This window comes from Macaca thibetana, chromosome 17, assembly GCF_024542745.1.
Source record: "Macaca thibetana thibetana isolate TM-01 chromosome 17, ASM2454274v1, whole genome shotgun sequence".
In the NCBI taxonomy this organism is placed as follows: Eukaryota; Metazoa; Chordata; class Mammalia; order Primates; family Cercopithecidae; genus Macaca; species Macaca thibetana.
The window spans coordinates 5,643,285-5,653,788 of NC_065594.1; the positions used below are offsets into that span (position 1 = coordinate 5,643,285).

Sequence of the window (10,504 nt, forward strand, 5' to 3'; positions counted from 1 at the left end):
TAGCCTGTTATTAATTGCAGGTTATCTTCTATTTATATGCCTTTAGCACTATTTTTTTCTGTTGCACTATTCTACCTATCTTTCTTGTTCCTAGGAACACCATATTCGATTAGTCCTCTCCATAGGTCCCCAAAGGTCAGTCCCCCTGGCTGACATCCTGACCTGGCTGCCCATTACAGTAATTAAGTGGTTTTAATGGTTAAGTGCTTCTGATGGCTAAGTGCTGTCACCTGGCCTCTGCTATTCTGGAACACTCTAATCTCCTTTGCTACCAGGAAGTCTAGCTCCGTAACAGCATCGCTTATCATCAGCCTCAGCTGCAGAGGGCAGCTTCGCAATGATGTCGGTATCCCTTTCACCGGTGAGTTTCTTACTCCATTAGTTTCCTCGGAACCTCCCAAGGAAAGTAATCACTGGTGGACTTCCTGGTGTTAGACGGTAGATCTGTTCCAGCATGCCCACTTCCCTGAGCCTTTTGTCCTCTTCCTCCACAGCCTGCCATGGCAGTTCTGGCCTCTCCACGTCATTGAATGTACACCGCTTTTCCCCCAAGCTTCCAAGAGTCATCCAGCAGCATAATAGAACCATCCCGGAGGCAATTCCCAGTGAATTACTATGATTATCATTATTATTTACCCTCATGTTCTCTGTGATGGTAACTTCCAGCGAATCAAATCCTGTCTTGTAGGCCCCATACCCCACACAATTTCTCCCTTCCCCTGCTTGATATTCTATGCCCCTTGGTCCAGCACCTCATGGTCCCCTCCCATTCTCCCTGTTTTGCTGGTATACATTATCCATGTCCGGTAACGCTTTGGCCTGTAGCCCCTTTTCACTCAGCACAGCAAACATTAATTACCCCAATTGAGTCATGATGAAGTGTGACCCCAGTTTTGGTCTGATGTCCAAAAGTGAAAGGTGGAAGGCAGGAAACCTTTGTCCTATAAGGGTCTGTTTCATCTGAAACTTCTGCATAGCAAGGAAGGGAGGGCACTATCTTTTAGCCGTGGGAGTGGGTCACTTCTGCAGGCACCTTGGTTTGTGGAATCTGGGGGCAAAGGCTGCGTCTGTCTACCCAGCAATGAGATATAGCCTTATTCCACAGCTCAGAGTCCCACCCTACCCTTGCAGGGCTCTGCCTTTAACGAAGGAGATCTGCTTTGACTGAACATTAAGCCTTCACTGTAGTCCTTTGTTGCAGAAAAAGGTTGGGCTGTCCTCCAGCTGCAGGTGACGAGAGTCTCTTGCAATGCTGTCTAGCAGGCCCTCTGTCTCTCACACTGCCCTTTTCATTCATGATTAGCTGACTTGAGCCTGTCATTTTCTCTCTTAAGCACATCATTGGTGACCAGCAGCAGCCATCCAATTCTACGGTCCCTTCAATTACTATTTTCCAATATCTCCACAATGCCAGGGACAGCACCAGCCACTGCATTCCCTTTCACCCGCATCATATTCCAGCCCACCACAGGTGAAAGGCAGCCTGGGCAGGTATGCTGAGAACTGACGATACTCCACCAAGGTCCTCATGATCCATTGTCTAGTAGATGATCCAACTCCAGAAGTCTGTCCTGCTTCCTGGAACTCCTCTGGCACCAACTCTCGCAGGTGGGATTCTCTGGAAACAAAGCCTGAGTCAGTGGTTTAAGATGAAGTACTCTTCAGGAGAGACCTCTCAGTAGGGAGGGAAGAAGAACAGGGAAGGGGAAAGAGCTGAACAAGACTTTGCCAAAGACTAGCCGGAGCTTAGGCCTTTTATTTGGAAAAACCAACCCTATCTCCCTTTGCCTGGCTAACTCTTTTAGGAGTCATTGCTCTTATAGCTCCTTTTGGATAAGATTCACTGACCCCCTCGGCACTGGCTAGGTTTTCTGTCTATGTGATCTTACAGTAACCTGCAGTAACCTGTGTCTTTCACTTATCAGATGGTATTATCATTTCCTTTCTACTTGTTTAAGGAAAGGAATTTTCCAAAATACATATGGTACTCCCTTCTCTAAGGATCTCAGCATGCCTTAGGGTGAGGGGAGGGACAGGAAAGGATACATATATACCCACACATGCATACACACATATACACTTTTAACTTCCCAGGTGATTGTATTATATTTGCAGCCCTACCCTAAACCCTTCAATATCTACTAGCCCAGTGGTTTTCAATGTTGGCTACATATTGGGATCCTCTAAGGAGCTATTAAAACTGCTGATGCTGGGTCTGATTCCCAAAACATGCAGAATTGATTGGTTGGTTATGGGGCCTGGGCATCAGTGATTTTAAAATTTTCATATATTTTTTGAGATGGGGTTTTGCTTTTGTTGCCCAGGCTGGGGTGCAATGGTGTGATCTTGGCTCACTGCAACCTCCACCTCCCAGGTTCAAGCGATTCTCCTACCTCAGCCTCCCAAGTAGCTGGAATTACAGGCGCCTGCCGGTTAATTTTTGTATTTTTAGTAGAGACGGGGTTTCACCGTGTTGCCCAGGTTGTTCTCGAACTCTTGACCTTAGGTGATCCACCTGCCTCAGCCTCTCAAAGTGCTGGGATTACAGGCATAAGCCACTGCGCCCGGCCATCGGTGATTTTTTTTAAAAAAGCTCCCAGATTATTCTAATATGCAGTTGAGATTGAGAACCACTGGACTAGACTATGATGTCCATGGTGGTTGATTTTTCTTCTTACTCCTCTAGATAGTTCCAGGGCCTGCCTCAGTATCTGTAGTAGGCAGATAATAAATATGGAACAAATGAATGAGTGATTATAAAAGGTAGAGAGATAAGTGCATTTTTCCCCTCATTATGTCATCAGCTGACATTTAATATTAAGTCACATTTATAAATACAATTGACCTGAGCGAATTTTTCACTTTAGTGATCACAAATATCCCTGGGAGTATAACCCGCAGAGAACACTCCTGTGATCTCAAATAGCTTCAGGTAAGATCCCAGACACTCAACTTTCCTGGCTTTCAGTTTTCAAAAGTAATTATCTCTGCCTTGTGTACATTAAATGGAGGTCAAAAGTTACCAAACTAGGGGCCGGACAGTGTGGCTCACGCCTGTAATCCCAGCACTTTGGGAGACCAAGGTGGGAGGCTCACCTGAGGCTAGGAGTTCAAGACCAGCCTGACCAACATGGTGAAACCCTGTCTCTACTAAAAATACAAAAAATTAGCCGTAGCCAGGCATGGTGGTGGGCGCCTATAATCCCAGCTACTTGGGAAGCTGAGGCAGGAGAACTGCTTGAACTCGGTAGGCAGAGATTGCAGTGAGCCAAGACTGCGCCACTACACTCCAGCCTGGGCAACAAGAACAAAACTCCGTCTCAAAAAAAAAAAAATAAAAATAATAAAGTTACCAAACCAGGGCCAGGCACAGTGGTTCACAGCTGCAATCCCAGTACTTTGGGAGGCTGAGGCAGGAGGATCACTTCAGCCCAGAACTTCGAGACCAGCCTGGGCAACATAGTGAGACCCCCCATCTCTATTTATTTAAAAAAAAAAAAAAGTTACCAGACTAGTTTTAGCTTCTCTGTTGGTGCACAAACCCTGCAGAGCTGGCCTTACTGCCTCCTGAGGCAGTGTGGGGCCACAGCGCAGATCTTCTGTGGTGTCCCCACCTGTATGCAAAAGAGCACATGGTCCAACTTGGTCTTCTTCAGGTTCCCACAGGATCCATCTAGATGCACAAAGTAGGTGGAGAAATGTCAGAGAGCAGACCTATAAGATAAAACATCTAATTAATTAAATACACATTCTCAATTAGGTGCCAACCTCTTCTGAGTCCTCTACCATCTGTAGAGCTAGTCCTAATAGAAAATCTTCAAGATAATGCAATCCCAGCAATATTTGATCTTTTTTTTTTTTTTTTTTTTTTTTTTTTGAGACAGAGTCTTGCTCTATCACTCAGGCTGGAGTGCAGTGGCACAATCTCGGCTCACTGCAACCTCCACCTCCTGGATTCAAGCAATTCTCCTGCCTCAGCCTCCTAAGTAGCTGGGATTACAGGAGTGTGCCACCACCCCCAGCTAATTTTTGTATTTTTAGTAGAGACGAGGTTTCACCATGTTGGTCAGGCTGGTCTTGAGCTCCTGACCTCAAGATCCGCTCACCTCGGCCTCCCAAAGTGCTGGGATTACAGGTGCGAGCCACCGTGCCCGACCCAATATTTGATCTTACCAGTCATTTGAACATCCACATAGTAGACACAAAAAATGAATAAAATAATTGAGGAAAGATGAAATTAGAACACTGAAACAGAAAAAAGTTGATGAAACTTCTGAACGGGAATGAAAACATAAAGATACTAACAACAGCAGTGTTCAGAAGCCCAGTGTGGAAGAAGCCAGCCAAGGGAAGAGTGTGGACACTTTGCCTCTAACCCCTAGAGAGAAAGAAAATAAAGAGCCCCTAAAATCTCTACTGGAAATTTTGATTTTGATGGAAAAACAAAATATATCTCTGGATAGACATGAGGCTGATGAAATGCCAGAAGGTCTCTTTACTCTTGATAACATCGAAACACTGCTGGAGTACAGATAAATTCTGGTGAGGAGGTCTTGAGAAAGTGTTTTGAGATGACAACCACGAGCACTTTTTTTTTTTTTTTCCTAAAATACAACCGAATTAGATGCTAGAGTCTGTGAGATTTTAGAGGCTGCTAGAGATCTGTGAGAGCTGCATTTGGGAAGAAACCCTCAGGGACGTGAGCGACTCACGCTTCTTTTCCATTATCACTGACATAGCCGGAGAAGAGCACCTACAGTGTTGGTGAGGTTTGTTGATGAATCTCATGACCTGGGAGTGGAATCTGTGGGCTTCCCACCTTATGAGACAGATGCAGAAATTTTGGCTGCGAAATTTCACTCTGAAAGTTAGAAGTGGGAACTAAATATGGAATATTGTCATGGCCAGATTTACATTCTGTCCGGTGGATTTTCTTCTAAAATGGAAGTTGTTTGCTTCTAGATGCTATCTACATACTCTGCTCTTCCTGTGCCTTAAATATGTGGGGGGCAAAATCAGTGCCTGTTATGGGAGCAGTTGAGGAACAAATGCTATAACTTTTCCTATAACAATTGTTATAGGAACAGTTGAGGAAGCTTGTTCTTTTTTCCATCGTTGGCTGCAACTACTTTTAGAGCTTGGCAATGTAATTTCTGTTCTTTTTCAGAACAGTGAAGAAAAGGGTAAAGGACTGAAGGAAATGTGCCATTCTTTGTGGACAGGCAGGCATGATGCTTTTGAACTGTAGCGGACCTCCTATAGGCACTTGTTTTAGATGGTATAAATAGTGACCTAAATACTAGATGGAATAACTGTATAGCTGGCCAAGCATTTGTACTCTGTAGTACAGTAGCAAATTTTGATTTCACTGCCATCATTGTTGTTCTTTAAAATGTCCTATCTTTTACAAGAGCCTCTGGGGAAAATTTCCGGGGGCAAACCTCTGATTTCTTCTTTGCAGCCAATAGCTTGACTGCTGTACTGCATGCACTCAATAAAGTGATGGAAAATATTGAATTCATCACGAGTTTTGGTTTGAGGAAGCCACAAATTTGGCAACCAAACTTGATATTCAAATGAAACTCTCTGGGAAATTCCACAGAGCTCAGCAAGGCAACTTGGAATCTCAACTAACTTCAGAGTTACTGTAAAGAAACCCAAAGTGCTCCAACAGTGCAACACGTTCTTCAGGAGCTGAAAGATATATTCTCAGAACAGCACCTCAGAGCTCTTAAATGCATATCTCTGGTACTATCAGTCATGGGATAACTCAAACTCAGTATGTCAGAGGAACGCCATGTACAGAAGTGACTTACCAGATCCCGACATGCTCTCAGCTGAGCTTCATTGTTGCAGAGTCAAAAGGAAACACAGAGCAAAAGATATAAAGCTTCCATCAACATTTATGAAGCCCTCAGTCTGCCTGACATCAGGCAGATGTGTAGGCATTAATGTGTACATGTCGATGAAGGTCTCATGTATTCTTCCTGTGATGAAGGTTGAGAATGAGTGCTATAAAAGTGGACAAAAGCATTTCAAAGTATATTTGACGAACACATTGACTGACTAAAGATTGAGTGACTTGGCTTTGCATAACATAAATTTTGATATAAAACATCATCTGGATTTAATGGTAAACACATATAGCAACTCTACACAACTAAGTCAGCGCTTCCTACAGGTAATTCAGAAACTAGTTAAAATACCCAAGAGACTTTAAAAATAGGGCTTCTCTTATAGTTGATATTTGAAAGAAAAGCTGTAAGGTGTATGTAGGCCACTTAATCACTGAGTATCTTTGTCTACAGGCCTCCCATTGAATACTTTAGCTGTTGATAAATTTGCCGATTTGAATGGGCTCTGTTTGAACTCTCCTGTTTTGGGGACCTATCTGTTCTTCCAGAAAGTGACCCTGAAGTGTCCAGGTTTCTCTCTACATGAGCTCTACTAGTAGCATTCTTGAATTGTTTTAATTGTCATTTTAGATATGACATTTATTGTCGAGTATTGAGCTATCAATTCTTCCAAGAAATAAATGTTGAAGAGATGTGGGAGGAAGAAATAAATTTTATAAAATGTTACAATGAAGCTCATGATTGATCTGTGACTAGTAGGAGTTTTTTTGTTTGTTTGTTTTGTTTTTTAAACTTTATGTTCTAGGGTACATGTGCACAACGTGCAGGTTTGTTACATATGTATACATGTGCCATGTTGGTGTGCTGCACCCATTAACTCGTCATTTACATTAGATATGTCTCCTAATGCTATCCCTCCCCCCTCCCCCGACCCCACAACAGGCCCCAGTGTGTGATGTTCCCCTTCCTGTGTCCAAGTGTTCTCATTGTTCAATTCCCACCTATGAGTGAGAACTTGCGGTGTTTGGTTTTCTGTTCTTGCGATAGTTTGCTGAGATTGATGGTTTCCAGCTTCATCCATGTCCCTACAAAGGACATGAACTCATCCTTTTGTATGGCTGCATAGTATTCCAAGATGTATATGTGCCACATTTTCTTAATCCAGTCTATCGTTGATGGACATTTGGGTTGGTTCCAAGTCTTTGCTATTGTGAATAGTGCCACAATAAACATAGATGTGCGTGTGTCTTTATAGCAGCATGATTTATAATCCTTTGGGTACATCCCCAGTAATGGGATGGCTGGGTCAAATGGTATTTCTAGTTCTAGATCCTTGAGGAATCGCCACACTGTCTTCCACAATGGTTGAACTAGTTTACAGTCCCACCAACAGTGTAAAAGTGTTCCTATTTCTCCACATCCTCTAGTACCTGTTGTTTCCTGACTTTTTAATGATCACCACTCTAACTGGTGTGAGATGGTATCTCATTGCGGTTTTGATTTGCATTTCTCTGATGGCTAGTGATGATGAGCATTTTTTCATGTGTCTGTTGGCTGCATAAATGTCTTCTTTTGAGAAGTGTCCATATCCTTTGCCCACTTTTTGATGGGGTTATTTTTTTCTTGTAAATTTGTTTGAGTTCTTTGTAGGTTCTGGATATTAGCCCTTTTTCAGATGAGTAGATTACAAAAATTATCTCCCATTCTGTAGGTTGCCTGTTTAGTCTGATGGTAGTTTATTTTGCTTTGCAAATAGAAGCTGTTTAGTTTAATTAGATCCCATTTGTCAATTTTGGCTTTTGTTGCCATTGCTTTTGGTGTTTTAGACATGAAGTCCTTGCCCATGCCTATGTCCTGAATGGTATTGCCTAGGTTTTCTTCTAGGGTTTTTATGGTTTTAGGTCTGACATTTGAGTCTCTAATCCATCTTGAATTAATTTTTGTATCAGGTGTAAGGAAGGGATCCAGTTTCAGCTTTCTACTTATGGCTAGCCAGTTTTCCCAGCACCATTTATTAAATAGGGAATCCTTTCCCCATTTCTTGTTTTTGTCAGGTTTGTCAAAGACCAGATGGTTGTAGATGTGGTTATTTCTGAGGGTTCTGTTCTGTTCCATTGGTCTATATCTCTGTTTTGGTACCAGTACCATACTGTTTTGGTTACTGTAGCCTTGTAGTATACTTTGAAGTCAGGTAACGTGATGCCTCCAGCTTTGTTCTTTTGGCTTAGGACTGTCTTGGCAATGCGGGCTCTTTTTTGGTTCCATATGAACTTTAAAGTAGTTTTTCCAATTTTGTGAAGAAAGTCATTGGTAGCTTAATGGGGATGGCATTGAAGGAGTTTTAAGAATATATCTAAAAATCAATAATTATATTGATTTTAAGAATATATCTAAAAAAATCAATAACAGTAAAGGGAATTACCAGACAGAAACATGTGGGTTTGCCAAACAAGAATTTCAGTGTAGATTTTGTTTTTATGAAATGAATGTGAAGGAACAAGTTATAGTGAAAGTTTGAATGGAAGAGCCCACCAGTGTTGTTCACATTTGGTTGCTGCTGTCTGCATTCCTTTGTTGAGGCTATATCTTCATAAGCTTTTTATCAGGTGCATGTTCAACACTTCTGTTTCATGGTCAAGACAGAATGAGAGGCCATGGATACTGACAACTGACCTGTCTGTTGTCTTCTGTCTTTTTCAATGAGTATATCCACAGCCTTGTCTTGATTTTTTTTTTTCTTTTGAGAGATAGGGCCTTGCTCTATTACCCAGACTGAAGTGTAGTGACGTGATCGAAGCTTACTGCAGCCTTGACCTTGTGGCTCAAGTGACCCTCCCTCCACAGCCTTCCAAGTAGCTGAGATAACAGGCATATGCCGCCGTGACTGGATAATTTTTTTTTTTTTTTTTTTTTTTTTAGAAATGGGGTCTCACTATGTTGCCCAGGATGATCTCAAACTCCTGGGGTCAAGCAATCCTTCTGCCTCAGCCTCCCAAAATGTTGGGATTATAGTCGTGAGCCACCATGCCCAGCCCTCATCTTGATTTATAAGCAAAACCTGAAAAATCTACAAAAAATAAGTATTTGGTGGTTTACCTAGAAATAATGCAGAAAATATTGCTATTATTTTCAGTGAAGAAAATCAATCTTGTATTGTTTATTTCACTGTAAATAAAATACAAATTTTCTTTTTAGAAAAGTTACCATATTATACTTAGACTTATAAAACATAGCCCTGGCACAAGAGTTTAAGATTAAAGCATATCTGCTTTACTAAAAGAGATATTAGAACAGGGATGTACAATTTCATATGAAGGTCAATGTTAGTGAAAACAGAATAAACATTTATAAGGACCCATCATGTTCCAGACACCATACTAGCTATTGCATAATAGCCAGTGAGGCACAGTATACAAAAGGAACTCAGCAAGTATCATGGCATAGCCATCTGTCTAATGGAGTAGGCATGGAGCAGAGGGCAGGTGGGAATAGGAATACCTCCTGTGCAGGTAGTGCACATGTGCCTTGTTAAACCATCTTTTAAAATATGAAAGATAGGCTGGGCGCAGTGGCTCACACCAGTAATCCCAGCACTTTGGGAGGCCGAGGCGGGAGGATCACTTGAGGTCAGGAGTTTGAGACCACCCTGGCCAACATGGTGAAACCCTGTCTCTACTAAAAATCCAAAAATTTGCCAGGTATGGTGGCGCATGCCTGTAGTCCCAGCTACTTGGGAGGCTGAGGCAGGAGAATTGCTTGAACCCAAGAGGTGGAAGTTGCAGTGAGCCAAGACTGTGCCACCGCACTGCAGCCTGGGCGACACAGCAAGTCTCCATCTCAAAAGCAAAAAAAAAAAAAAAAGCAAAACAAAAAAAACGCTGGGCCACGGTAGCTCATGCCTGTAATCCCAGCACTTTGGTAGGCAAGGCGAGTGGATCACATGATGTCAGGAGTTTGAGACCACCCTGGCCAACATGGTGAAACTCTGTCTCTACTAAAGATACAAAAATTAGCCAGGTGTGGTGGCGTGTGCCTGTAGTCCCAGTTACTTGGGAGGCTGAGGCAGGAGAATTGCTTAAACGTGGGAGGTGGAGGTTGCAGTGAGCTGAGATTGTGCCACTACACTCCAGCCCTGGTGACAGAGTAAGACCTTATCTTTTAAAAAAAAATTAAATATGAAACATAACGTATCTGGAAGAGATGCAGCTGAATTGGCTAGGAATGGGGAGAATAGGATGCAAGAACGTAAAGCTGGAAGCACAGGTTTGGCATGTGTGAGAATAAAGAGAAAAAGAACAAAAAACAAGGCATGAAGCATAGTTCGGAAAGCTCAGTTTGTAACTGCCATTCATCTGTGTCATTTTTTATTAATGCTTATTGTTTATTTCAAGAGAAGTCACAGACTTCAAAGGCATTAGGCTAGACTGGCCAGGGAAGAATTACTATCATTATTATTAGATACAATTTGCTGAATGTCCGCTATATGCCAGGCCCTGCACTGAACCCTTTAAATACAATCTCTCTAACCTGTACAACAATCCTACAATCTTGGCAATATTCCTAGTTAACAAATATGAAAACTAAAGCCAAGTGAGGTTATATAACTTGCACAAGATCCCACAAATTATAAATGGAAAAGCTGCTGCATT

The 10,504-nt window shown here is 42.3% G+C and overlaps 1 pseudogene; it reads left to right on the top strand.

The window, feature by feature from the left end:
- Positions 1–340: 340 nt before the first annotated feature.
- On the top strand, positions 341–5,391 carry LOC126940806 (52 kDa repressor of the inhibitor of the protein kinase-like; annotated as a pseudogene).
- The last annotated feature ends 5,113 nt before the right edge of the window (positions 5,392–10,504 follow it).